This window comes from Pan troglodytes, chromosome 6, assembly GCF_028858775.2.
Source record: "Pan troglodytes isolate AG18354 chromosome 6, NHGRI_mPanTro3-v2.0_pri, whole genome shotgun sequence".
Classification (NCBI taxonomy): domain Eukaryota; kingdom Metazoa; phylum Chordata; class Mammalia; order Primates; family Hominidae; genus Pan; species Pan troglodytes.
The window spans coordinates 15120789-15135773 of NC_072404.2; positions in this window are offsets into that span (position 1 = coordinate 15120789).

Consider the following 14985-nt stretch of genomic DNA (forward strand, 5'->3'; position numbering starts at 1 on the left):
GTTTAGAAGTTAATCTGGCATGTCTTATTTTTCCAGGACTTATGAAGGCTTCTTTTCCTCTGTTCCTATTCTTAAATCATGCTTTCATAGTCTCGGCTACAAATAGTCACTGACATTAATATCTATCATTTAAATCTGTAATTTCCTCCATTTTTTAAAACCAGGATAGCTATCCATTGCTAGTTTTCAAGCAGCTTGTCTACTGTCTATAATTTTTTAAACATCATGAAGAACAGTTCAATAATTTTAACTTAGGCTTTCTCAGTAGTCTGGGAAATAACTCACTCTGGCCAGGAGACAAATTCATTTAGAGCAGTTACCTGGTTTCATACTATCTCCTCACTTATATCAGGCTTCAATTCCCTCTTTCAATAGTTAGGTCTGAATTTCATCCTGGTGCTCATTCCTTTTGACAGAAAAGATGGAGGCAAAATAGTTGAGTAATTCTACTTTCCATTATCTGCTAACGTGACAACATGAGGGCTGAACAGCAGACATGATCTTTCCATTATCTTCCTTTCTTTTGTTTCTGTGTTACAAGTATCAATTCTTTTAGTTTTTTATAATGTCAGTATTTCATTTAATACAGTTTAATAAGTGCTAGGCACCTAATGTTATATGACAGAAAGTCTTCATACCTGATTGAATACATCAGGTATATACATCAGAGAGCATATCTTGAGTAAACATTCTTCAAGTTGAAAAGTTCAATTAAAAGGAAACGCATATTTGAGGACATGTACAGGAGGAAGTGACTGAGTTTAGGGAAATCGGGAAGGCTTCAAAGAGGAAGTGACTTTTGAATTGGGACTGGAAAATCGTTTTTCCATGCTTTCCCTATTTTATGTATATTTTGAATTTTTAGAGTCAAAACATATATATATATATATATATATATATATTCATTTTTTTGCCTAATTGTTTCCACCTTGGCTATAACTTGTAATAATAATCCCTGTTTATATAATTCTTTTTACCTTATTAGAATCCTTGCTGTCTTCATATGTTTCAGGGCTTCTTGACTTTTTCTCCGTTTCTGTTTAGATCCATGGTTCCTAAGATTAAGGATTCATTCTTAACAACATCCTCAGTGCTCTTGTTCTTTTTTCCATTTGTTAAAGCTATGAACAAAACCTACACCGGAGGAGGGCAAAATGCATACCTCTTATTATGCTGTGAAGAAAATCTCCCTGTTGGGTAGATTGGTGACAATAAATTTATGCACACCACTGTTTCAGTTTGTTAGGGGTGCCCTAAGAAAGTACTACAAACTGAGTGGCTTAAACAACAGAAATTCCTCGACTTAAGTTTTATAGCACAGAAGCACAAAACTAAGATGTCAACAGGGTTGGTTCCTTCTGCGGACTGGGAGGGAAAAATCTCCAGACCTCTCTCCTTGGCTTTGGCTTGAAGAGGCCTGTCTTCTCCCAATGTGTCTTCATGTCATCTTCCTTTTATGCATATATTTCTCTTTGTCAAAATTTATCTCTTTATGAGAACACCAAGTATATTAGATTAGGGCCCAGACTAATGACATTATTTTAACTTGAATATCTGTATAAAGACCCTATCTCCAACTAAAGTCACATTCTGAGGTACTGGTGGTAAGGGCTACAACATCTTTCATGGGGGAACATAATTCAACCCATATCAGCAACCTGAATAATTTGCCTGGTAACTGTGTTTATCTGTATTCCAATAATTTCCTACTGCATCAAAAATATTTCAAATATTTCTACTCATTTCAAAATGTAGGGCCCAGCTTCAGAGTCACTATGTCATTTTAGAAGATTCCCTGTATTCATGCCTCAAAGAAAACAGTATTTAAAAACAGTGCTAATCAGGAGGAAAGATCAAATAGACATACATATATGTATCTATCATTAGTCTCTTTCTCCTATAATTTTTATATTAATAATAAAGGATGTGTTTCTTCTGCTACCTAAGAATAACCTATCTAGCTGGGCTCTAAATATATATTTTTTCACATTTCACAAATTCTGTGTTCTTGATTATAAATCTTTATTTTCAATTTTCATTTTCTACTGCCTTTTCCCCAATAGCAGGTAAACATGCTCTAGTCTCTTTCTTGTTAAAACAAATACTCAACTAGATGTCTTTGGTTGCTTTTATTATTGCACTATCCCTCAGTTGTTACCCAGACAATTTCAACCTGAATTCCATATACATGACTGTCGTAACTCCCTAAAATTTTCATTGACCACTGTGTTTCTGAATCCTGTTCTCAATCTTTCAACAGTGTTCAGTGTATCTTATCGCTGCATCATTATTATACTTTTACCTTTTGTCTCTGATCAGACATAGCTGTGGCTTTATTCAAACTTTCTGTTCACTTTATTCTTTAAATTCTTATTTTCTAACTAACCATAAATATTGAAACATTTTTCAGTATTTTTCCTTTGGTCTTTTTTGGCTTATTTAAACTCTCCTACTGATAGTGGTGGTGGGTGATGCATCCTGCACACTCCATGGCTTCAATTGCCTTCAATATGTCAACTGTACTCTGGGCTTTGAACCTTATTAATCCCTCTTCTTGGATATACATTGGAGTATTATCCATGTATTTCATGAGTATCTGAAATTTCACGTGTGCAGAACATTACTTAGCTAATCTGCAAAGCATAAACTTCTTCCCCTATTTCTCATCATGGTAAATGACACCACCATTTACCCCATTGCTCAAGTAGAATTTATTTAAGACTGTATTGGACATAAAATTAGTTGCCTGTCCTTATATCCCTTTAGCATTGCAGGGGAATACACTCCATATGGAGAGGATTTTGACCATTGTGAAACAAGAATGGGGGAAAATTAGGCAAATTCCCTTTCCCCTCACTCTTGTGAAAAAAGTCTTAAGCAGTTTCTTTTTGGAACCCCTTTGGAGAAGTTCTATTAGATCAGTGAATATATCTACAGGGCAAATTCCTGTGTCTCTTGAGAGATCATCTTGAAAGGTAATTAATAGTGTGGCCACTGCAAAGTGGGTATTTCCTAACCTCATTCCCTTTTTTATTGTCCTGCAAGTGTACTTCTGAAATAAAGCATCAACAATTTAGTCCTCCTCAGACTGTTTTCAGAAGAACCTGGGATAAGGTATCTTCCTATGCCTTCATATCAAATTTTGTTCTTTGGCCTCTAAGTAACTGAATCCATCTGCTTCTCTCTTTTTCTTTTTTTCTTTTTTTTTTATTTTTTATTTTTTATTTATTTATTTTTTTTTATTATTATACTTTAAGTTTTAGGGTACATGTGCACATTGTGCAGGTTAGTTACATATGTATACATGTGCCATGCTGGTGCGCTGCACCCACTAACTCGTCATCTAGCATTAGGTATATCTCCCAATGCTATCCCTCCCCCCCCCCACCACAGTCCCCAGAGTGTGATATTCCCCTTCCTGTGTCCATGTGATCTCATTGTTCAATTCCCACCTATGAGTGAGAATATGCGGTGTTTGGTTTTTTGTTCTTGCGATAGCTTACTGAGAATGATGGTTTCCAGTTTCATCCATGTCCCTACAAAGGACATGAACTCATCATTTTTCTACCGATATTACTCTAGTTGAAAACATCACCTTTGCTTGTGACGGATATTACAATGGATTTCTCACAGCTTTCCATGCTTTTAACATTCTCTCTGCAACTATTTCCCAGAATCCAATTAGAATGACCTTAGTAAACTTGAAATTTGATATTGCCACTCCCATCCTAAAACTTGTCAAAGGCTTCCCATTGCAATTAAAATAAAGGGTAAACATCTTTAGAACTGCCTACATCAAGGCTTGCAAAATCTTGTCTCTGCCGTCCTTGCTTTTCTCTTTTTGTACCATTCGATTTTTTCTTACAACTACATTCCATCCATATCGGTCTCTCATAGATTCCTCCAAGATGGCATATTCTTTTGCTCTTTTTTCTTTCTGGAACACCTCTCTCCCCTCCTCTCCCTCATCATATCACTTCTAACTCTTCCTCTATTGTTTAGATATAACTTTCACAGGGTTACCTTCAATAATATTCCTGTTAAAATTTTCAGTGATGGAAAAAAAAAAAGAATTTCCAGTGATAAAGGATTGTTGAATCTCAAGATTTCTTAAGCTCACAGAAGAGTTCTCTTAGTATCTATATCAACCTCTCCTTATTGGCCTTTATAAGTTTGAGTTTAATACTCTCTTGACTATCTATATAGCATTAGAAAAGTATCTTATTGCAGCAATGTCCCAAATTCCTTTCTCTGATTTTCACAAGCTCTAAAATGGCATAGTCACATTCTCAATTGTTCTCCCTTCAACCTAATCAAGAGATTTTCTCTTGCTATTAATAGTCAACAGAAGTATTTTGATTTAGTGCTCTTTCTGCCTTCTGAGAAATTAAATGACTTCTTGCTAAATATTTTAGAATCAGAAAAAAGGTTCATAATCTTCTTTCATCAATTACAATATTGCATCTATAAAATCAATTTTATGGTGATTTTAAAAACACTTTTACATGTCAATGTGATGGCATCAAGAGACACTGAAACATTTATTAGGATGCCATAAACTTTATAGTTCTTAAAAAGTCAGATAAAGAAAGTGCATATAAAAAAGTTAATATGTTATGAAGCTGACGAAGGAGTACAGCAGCAAGCGAGCGAAAGATTTAAAACAGCTTTGGTTTGGAACTGCAATCCCTAGGTGGCCTAATTCGAGCAGAACATTGCCACAAGGCACAGGACCCCGGCATTGTCAGAACCTACTCAAGTCATCTGCCATTTTGTCAGATGGAGGAGCTTCCCCACCTCGTAGATGAAGCTCATCACAGCCTTGACAACATTGGGTTCCACATCATTAGTTTCCATTTGATTCTATAGCAACAAAATAAGAGAAAATTAATTATAGTAGATGCTGGAAACCAAATAGTGGAATTAAAATCCCAGCATTCTCATTTAATGGCCAGGAAACAAATTACACTATTACAGCAGAACAGCTTTTTTCACCTCCTGTGCTTGTTTCTGTATTTTGTACAAATGTGAAGCTTATACTCTGAAATAAACAACTTTATTAAAAATGAATCGTGGAACATTACTGTGGAGAACTCAGTCAGTGATTCTCTCCAGTATGTGAAGGAAGAAACCACTTATACATTTGTGGGAAAATACTACTTACCTCCCTCTGTTTGCTTAGTAAATGGAGTAACCTTTTTACTTCAAAATCATCTCTTCCATGGACTCAAGCTGGTGAGACAGACTGGCAAACATTGGCATCATCAAATGATTATGCCTTCCATTCCAATTTCACTCTAAGGCTGATTAAAACAGGGAAGTGTAAACAGATCCCATTTTAAGTGGAGCTGATCCAAATTGCTGGCTCAGACTAAGGTCAAAATCAGAAATGGCTTGAAAGGGAAAGGCTGTAGGTAAATAACATGACTAAAGAATCTCTTTCAGCAGAGACAAATCCTGATTCTTCCAACATAACAATGAAGCTGCAAAAGAATAACTCTTTAAAGAAAGAACTTTATATGAATGCCTGGTTTCATTTCCTACCCATCATTATCTAATAACATTCTACGTTAAGAAACAGCATTATAAACTTTCTTAACAATTTGAAAACAGGGTGTGCTAAATGGTAAATAATATACTCCAAATACTTTCAAGCTTGCCATATTTTTGTTCTAGTTTTATCTTCAGTAGAAAGTATATCGTTTTCCAAATGCTTAGTCTTGAGTTCTCTCTCTGGAGAGTGGCTATATATTCCAGCTCTGCCCTGCCAGGGCTCCAGGAGAGATGATCATGGATGTTTACAGTGTGCCTCTCACAGGATACTTCCTTATCCAGGTTGATGTTCTAGTGCCTGCGTGTCTGACCTGTAATCAGGTGTCCCTCTCACAGAAACTTATTTATACTGGCAGATACCCTTGTGGCTCTCGTCTGACCCATGTCTAGTTTATTCTACTCAGATAACTACTCTCTGGGAGAGCCCTGATTGGGAAGACAGTAAGATTTAAGCATGTCAATCAAACAAGACACAGAGGAAGAAGCACACCGAAACACATGAAATTAGAGAAGCATCTTTTCTATAATACTTGCTTTTTAAAAATTGTATTGTTAATTGACAATTTATAATTGTGTATGTTTATGGGGTACAAAATGATATATCTGAGAACAATGTGAAATAATTCAATCAACCTCAAATATTTGTCATTTTTATGACCTCAAATATTTAGTTTTTGTTTTGAGAACATTTGAAATTTACTTTCTTAGTAATATCGAAATGTACAATACACTATTATTAACTGTATTTACCCCCTGTGCAATAGATCTCAATGAAAACTAACTTATTCCTCCTGTTTAACTGAGATTTTTGTACCCTTTGTCTATCATCTCCACATTCCTCCCAAATACCCTGCCTCTGTATCCATCATTCTACTCTCTGAAGAAGTATTTTTTATTACAGTTCCCAGAAAGAGGGCAGCATGCCTTACAGGGCCATGGGGAAGGGGGCAGCCATTCAGAACATGCATGCTCAACCAGAAGGTGAGGAGCAAGAATGGGGAGAAGGAGGGAGGGACCTGAGGCCCAGTGTCTTTTATGGGGTCCTGCGTGTTAACCAAGCAGGTTTCCCTGCATGGAGTTCTATTTGGTAAGTTAACAGCAAGCAGGTACAAGTTCCATGGAATCATGATGTCACCAAGAAATGGTCACTATAGCATATTTGCGAGGATGTGGGGCTCGGTGGGGGACTCAAGTAGCTTGTACCAAGCTTCCTGTAGGGAAATGGTCACCAGGAGGTGGTTGTATAAGGCAGACATCTGGATCTACCATCTTGAGGAACTGAGAGGAGATGGAGAGCCAAAAACTGTGTCAAGGATGACTAAGCCCTATTTCCTGCATAAGAAAGTTCAACTTACATTCCAAATGAATGCTGAGGCAAAATAAAATTATAAGACTTCACTACAGGTTTATAGACAGGCAAATAGATAGGAAGGTGTGGCTTTCAGATACTACAATGGAAAGCACCACATAAAAGCCTGAAAAAATATATTCAGTTTCCAAATAGCCTCTTTTGTCATTACCTATCATTTTTGCATTTCTCTTTTTCTTTCTTTCTTTTCTGCTACATCATTTACTTCCCAGATGTGTATCTATCTATTTGTATACAGATTATATAGCTTTATTATATTGGGATAAATGTATCTACTGCTTTGTGACTTCCTGAAGTTATTTCTGTTGAAGATCAACTATCCAGTGTTTCCTTCTCTTTTAACCTTCATCCATGTAATAAAAACCTGTGTAATTTTTTTTGCTGTTGTTGTAAAGACAAGGAGAAGCATAAGAATTACTTCTTGCCTTTCTTATTATTATTGTATCAATATTTACTTCATGAATGATTCTCAGACACGTTTAACTGCACCCAAGACACAGGTGACCTTACTTAATTCACACAATAGATATTTAAAGCCAACTATTTTCAGGTTAGCTACATAAGTGTTAAGATGATAATGATTATAATCACTATGGTATAGAGTAAAAGACTCAAAAACATTTAAATTGGAGAAATTATGATCAGGTTACCTTGTTACGATAGCATATAGTTTGAGGGAAATGGGTTTGGTGATGTGTAAAAATTGATGTGTAATGTTCAAAATAGGCATTGTATTCAGAATAGTATATCCATTTACCAAATTGATCTTCACAATAACCTTGCAAAGTATGTGTAGTCATTCTCATATTCAAGACAGATAAGTTAGTAACTTGTCAATTATCAGTTATTAGTCATTCTTACATTACTGCATCTTTACTAGACAACAATATTGTTGGCAAATTGTTTTATAGGAGAACTTTCTCAGTCTTTCCAAACTAATCATTATTTGTGACTCATGTTTCCACCAAGACATACACAAATGTTAGTAAGCTATAACTGAGGTATGGTACTGTAGAGCTATAAATTCAGGTTTGGTCCAATGCCCTTTGATGTTTTACACTGACCCTCTTACTTCCAAGCAGGGAAGCAATTTAGGCAGAATAAACACAGATAACCTTACCGGGGAAGACTTAAATATTAGTTATTCCTCTTGGGAACTACACAGATTGTGATTAGATTAATGGTAACCCTAATGAAGCCCAGATGATTCAAATGAACTCTGACTATAATACTCTATAAAAACAGCCAGCCACCACTGAGTGTGATTTGAGGGTAAGTAAGAATGCACTCTTCCCTTCATCCAAACTAAGCTCCAGAAAATCCAGGCTGGTGTTCCTGCCTGACGGAGAACAACACATATTTGCACAGATGGGAATAGAGCCAGGGCAAATATATTCTTAGCAAAACCCTTTAGATCACTTAGAAATGTAGCTCACCTGGCCCAGTATCTAAGACATTCTTTCCATGAGGTATTAAATCATTTTGAAAGTCTATCATTAGAAATTTAGCCTTTGATTTTAAATAATATATACTATTCCACTTCTAAAATAGAAAGAATACTATAAGTAATATCATGACATACCCTTCAATGTGAATGGTAAATGCTCCATATGGTCAGTATTTCCCTTTATTGGGAAGAAGGGAGTAGGATCCAGAAGAAAGAGATTGCAGTAGAAAGGCAGTCTTAGGGGGAATACCAAAGAATGTGTGATTTCACTTATACGAGGAAGCATAGAAAAAGGAAAAGAAATTGGAAATGGAGGGTGTTATAAATGATTTTTCACTACTTAATCTTATCAAGTATTAGTCTAATCAGATCATCAAAACTTGCTGATGTTTTCAAAAGAACAAAAATAAAATGTTTTCTTATATAAAAATACACTTTACATTAAATTTTAATGGTGGTTTGATAATATTGCTTTTTCCTATTTATAGATTAAGAAACTGAGAAATGTTTTTTCAAGTTCTTTCTTTTTAAAATCGGGTTATTTGTTTCTGTGCTATTGAGTTGTGTGGGTTCCTTTTATTTTTGGAAATTAACCTTTTATCAGATATATGGTGTGCAAATATGTTCTCTCATTTCATAGCTTTTCTTTTCATAATGTTTATTGTTTCCTTTGCCATGCAGAGGCTTTTTAGAATGATGTGGGCCCACTATCTGTCTAGTTTTGCTTTTGTTACCTGTGCTTTGAATGGATATTTTTCCAAAGAAGACATACAAATGACCAACAGGTATATCAATAGGTGTTCAACATCATTAATTATCAGGGAAATACAAATAAAAATTACAATGAGATATCACTTCACACTTGTTAGGATGACTATTATTGAAAAAGAAGGTGTTGGTTAGGATATGGAGAAATTAGAACCTTGATTGCTGTTGGTGGTAATATAAAATAGTGGAGAAGCAATGGAAAAGAGTATAGAGATTCTAAAAAAATATTTAAAAGGTAGAACTACCATATAATATAGCAATCCCGCCTCTGGATATATATCCAAAAGAATTCAAATCAGAATTTCAAAGAGATATCAGCACTTCTATGTTTATTGTAGCATTATTCACCACATAGCTAAAATATGGAAACAACCCACGTGTCCATTATGAGAGTTCTACTGAAAACTCTCCAATAGCTTTCCATTTCACTCAGAGTAAAAGCCAAGGTCTTTGCCCTATTAGTTGATAATCTGATTGCCTTTTATTTCTATCCTCCTTTCCTACTTCTCCCCTCCATTCTTACCCTACTCCAATTGCTTCACCCCACCTGCATGAACCTTTTTGCTATACTCTAAGTATGCCAAGAACCATTCCATTGCAGAATGTTTGCACTTGTTTCTTTTGCAGACAACACACTTTCTCCACATATTGACATGCTCACTTCAAGTCCTTCAGGTTCTTGATAAGATGTTATTTTAATAGTACATGGTCACACATACATCTGGTTATTTCTTCTCACCATATTTTCAGTTATATCACCTGAACAATATGTATTTATTACTTGTTCCACTTTGAGCACACACACATGCACATTTCTTGGCTGTAACCAGTAGAATATAAGTGTATGAGGCAGAGCCTTTTCAATTACGATCACCACTTTATCACCAGATACTAAAGTATGACCCCTTCTTAATCATTCCATATATAAAACAAAAATAGAAATTATGATCCATACAAAATAAACAGTTTATTATCATCAACTGTTATATGACTAAATAACACAAGAGGAAATTCAAATTACACTGAAATTAGAGACCTTAAAATATAAACCAGTGTTCACCAGTATATTTTTTTAAATGATAAGATTTCTAATATATATTTTAGGCTAATGCTTCTAATTTCCATAATTAAACTAAACTCAGATTCTGATCTCATATACAACAAATCTGACTTGTCTACGATAACAATCCTGAAATATTTGGAATATAAATATCATTTTCTTCAATTTATAACTTTGGTTAGTGATCATATAATTAAATAAGAAAAGTTAAATTGTTTAATCAAAAAATTTTCCATATTTAGATACAAACATTTGTATGTATTTTATTACTAATCCATATAAAAGATGTAAGAAAACAAATATCTATTAAGCATTCATTCAATTCTCTTAAAAGTTCTGGAAGTTCCATCCTGGAAGCAGAATTGAATAGAATCTGATTTCCATTTGAATCTTGGTTCTTTTTTCCTTTGTATGCTATGGCTCACTCATATAACTTTGAGTTCCAGTTTCTTCATTTGTAAATGAGCATAATAAAAAGCAGAGAAAAATGTATGAAAAGTATTCAATACATAGGTTATATTCAATTAAATATGGCTACCAAACACACTCAGAGTTTAAATCTAATTTGGGCAGGTCAATTTTATCACTTTTCTTAGATTAAAAATAAGTACTAAAGTTAAAACAGTTTGTTCACAGTTTAGAGATAATTAATGAGAAGACACATTCTATGGAAGTGTTTTTACCAAAACAGATAATTGAAAACAATTACAAATATATTGTATCTTTCAGTTTACAAAACTGGAAAGTGGGTTATTGAATAAATGTCTAATTGATTGTAATAATTAGAAACAATATCTAAAATTTCACTTATCTAGGCTTTCATGACATGCCTATTTAATTATATAAAACTTATAATGTGATATTTAGATATAATTTCTCTTTCTCAGATTTTGATTTGGAAGAATAGCCATAACACTAGGTTTATTTTAGAATATCTATTTTTGTGGATGCTTCATTACTTTGAACTTCTTTAGCTGTTTAGTTCTATAGTCCTTATATAGCTAGCTTTCTCATTATTGTCATCAAAGTTCCTTTTGGTGATAAATACACATGAGATTTCTCTAACAAAACTTTCTGTTTGAATACGACTTAATTAATTTGAACATGGTACATAGAAACTAGCCTTTGGAATATCTTCAACCCATTCTCAATGCAATAGCAAAATAAAATGCCGGCTAACCACAAAAATTTTACTTTGAGGAGACCTTTAGATAAGGAATTGACCTACGATGAACACAAATTTTCTCATATACCTTTCTGTGTTGACTAAAAATGTCTTCAGTAAATGCCTAACTTCGCCTATATTAATCACTTAAACTTAACATATTCAAACAAATGTTCTATTATTATTAAATTTCCCAAACAAGTTACTCTAGTACAAATTAAAAAGGCAGAATTTATGCATGACCTGTGGGTCCAACTCATTACTTTTTAGCCATGTTTGCATATTGCTACACTTTTTCTTGGATGTAATTAATTGAACGTTATTCTTATTGCAAGTAAATTTGCCCCTACTCACTGCCCATTTCAAGATGGAATGGTATATGATACTAAAATTGCCGAGGTATTTCAAGAGTTTTCAAAAGTTGCATGGTAGTGAATTATGTTCCTGTTAGGTAGGTAGATAGACATTAGCAGCTGGAAGGGGGCAAAACAGGAGAGCAAAATGGCTGTCACTAAGACAGTCCCTGGCTCATCTGAATTCAGCCCCCAAATAGGCTTAACTCCACCTTAATGGATGGAATCTGTGGTAAAGTTTGTGGCCAGCACATCCCGGAGAAAGAAAAACTAGGGCACAGGTGAAAATCCCCTAAAGTGGCACATGCCCAGTAACCTCAAACTGTATCAGGTTAACCCTACACTCGTTATGCTATCATTATAATAAAATTTACATGTGGTTTCCTTTCCCCACCCCAGTGGGCTTTTCTGTATGAATTATGGGTAGGAACACGCGCAGTTTAGTTTTAGTTACATAACCATAAACTGCCAATCAAACAACATCATCCTGTCCCTCAGACACAGCCCAAATTTCAACTCCTTCCCACAAACCCCATAAAGGCATCTTGAGTTTTGTAAAGAAGTGCTGATTTCACTTCAGAGAAATCAGCCCACTCTCCCTCTGAGAGTGTATTACTGTGTTTCAGTAAACTTTGCTTTAAGCTTGCATTTTGGTGTTTGCAATTCTTTGCTCATTATCACAATAACTGAGATTGCTGGTCCAGAGCTCCAGCTCTGTTGATCTCCTTGATTAAAAGATTCATCTCAACACAGCATTCCCAGTAACATTCTAAGGAAAATAGACTAGTATTTAGGAAGATGGAATTTCTTCATGGCAGAAAGTTAAAAATAAATAGCCTAACATAAATGTGTACTGCAGAAGATGAGTTTGCAATTGTCTTTTTTCTCTTAAAGCAAGATGATCGAGAGAGATTAGGAATAAAGGAGAAGCACATTAAACTCATAAATACACTTTTTACCAAAAATGAGTGAAGAAAGAGACTTGAACATAGAAAATTATTTAGTGTCCCTTTATTTCATATTTCACTCTAAGCCTTGAAAGGGAATGAGAGATTTATCAAAAGAACTGTTGTTCCTCCTCCCTGGGCTAAAAATGAGGCCATGGAATCAGTGTTGGACACTAAGAAGAATGTAAAGCAGCTTATACTTTAAGCCACAAGAATAAGCAGAAGAAATTAGCGGCAGCTGCATTTCACATATAACAAAGATTTCACGTAGGCAGAGTTATTATAGCTCCATACTAAAATACCAGGATGACTAACGGGCTACTCTTCTACCACCGGGACCAGATTAACTCTGTTTGCTGCTTGTTAAGAAATCCTTTATCACATGGAGATGAAGATCACCACCACAGTCCTTGTGATTCGGACCATGTTATGCATTGAAAGTGTTCCCTGAAAATTCATATATTAAAGCCCTACCCCTCAATGTGATGGTATTTGGAGATGGGGATTTGGGGAGTTAGTTAGGTTTAGATGAGTCTTGAGGGTGGGTTCTTCATACTGGGATTAGCGCCCTTTTAAGAAGAGAGTAGAGAGCTTGCTCTCCTCCTCAGCCCACCTGTGAGGACACAGCAAGAAGATGGCTGCCTAAAAGCTAGGACGGAGGCCCTCACCAGGAAATGAATCAGCCAGATGCTTGATCTTAGATTTTGAGGCATACAGGACTGGGTAAAAGGAATATTTGTTCTAATATTTTTAACTTAATATGTTGTACAAGAAAAACAAAAGTTTTTTATGCAGAGTTTTGGTGCATAGGAGAAGTCTAGTACTTTGTTCTATTTCTGATAGATGTAAAAAGAGGGACATTTTCTCTGGAGCAAAACTTGTCAATATCCATGAAAACTGATATGCTTTTCACCTAGTAATTCAATTCGTCTACCAAGAATTTATCCTATAAACCTACACAGATATGAACAAAATAAAACTGATGCAAAATAGGCACTGAACACACAAACAAAAAGAAACAACCTAAATATTCAGTAAGAGGAAACTTAAATAAATTTTAATATTTTATGAAACGAATGCCTTTAAAGGTATAAAATGACGTGGAGAATTTTTATTTTATATTTGGGAAGGGAAAGCATATTACATATAGAATACTTAGTATCTGTCTAATGTGCATATAAATATATCAAACATTTAATAGCCGTCTATGTTTCTGTTATGGAAAACTTATAATCTATTTTATACTGAAAAGTTTTCTCAGATGAGTGTGTATTGCACTTATAGACTAAGAGTTTATCCAATTCACATTTTAAAATTGCTAATGTGTAAGTCCCATCTTTTATAAAATTTCTGCCAAAATATAATTAAAAAGAATTTTCAAAATGCATTTTAAAAGCTAACCATAATTTGCCCTGGAATCCAGAATCCTTTGGGCAAAACTTGCTGAATGTTTAGGAAAATACCTAATGGATTCATGGGTCTCTCTCTCTCTCTCTCTCTCTCTCTCTCTCAACATCCCTTCCTCTTTTTCTTTTTTCTTTGTATAGTGAGGCTCAGAGAATTGTGCTTGTCTCCTGGGAACACAAGACCATGGATATTCAATGACAAAGAGAGGGAAATAGAGAGACTGGTACTTGGGATGACCAAGGGCTCAACAGCTTAATGATTCATTCAGGTTTATGTAAAAAGCCATCAATAAGAGAACACTGCAGGCTACCATGACAAAAAAAAACTTCAGGAACATAAAATCTAACAGGGAATTTTCAATATAATCATTTAACAAAAACTTACTGATTATATTATATGTGTGAATACTCTACGAGGCAGCAATCAATATATAAAAGTTCCATAGTTTTACAGACTTTAAATTCTAGTCTAGTGGGTTGAGAATAAACCTTATTTAGAAATAAATATATACATTACCAATATTGACTGGAACTATGAAGTAAATCAGCGGAGCATCAGGAAAAGTGAAAACACTTTTAGATTGGATGGTGAGGAAATATTTCTCTGCAGAACATCTACTTGAGCACAATACTTGAGAATTTTAAGTGACACATAATGTAACATTTTGAGAGAACATTTCAAGTAGAATACCATCAAATGCAAATCTCTAAGACTCGAAAAAAATTGAATTTAATGATTTAGAGGGAAAGGAAAGCAAATGAAATTTACAGATTAGAAGCCGGATAATATAGGGCATTTGTAGTATGTATTTGTCCATTTTACTAATCTGCTTCTGTTTCTGCTATCTAATAGGACCCTGAATTTCACTGTGGGCATTGAAGTGTTTCATCTGTGTGAAACTTTGGAGTGATGATAA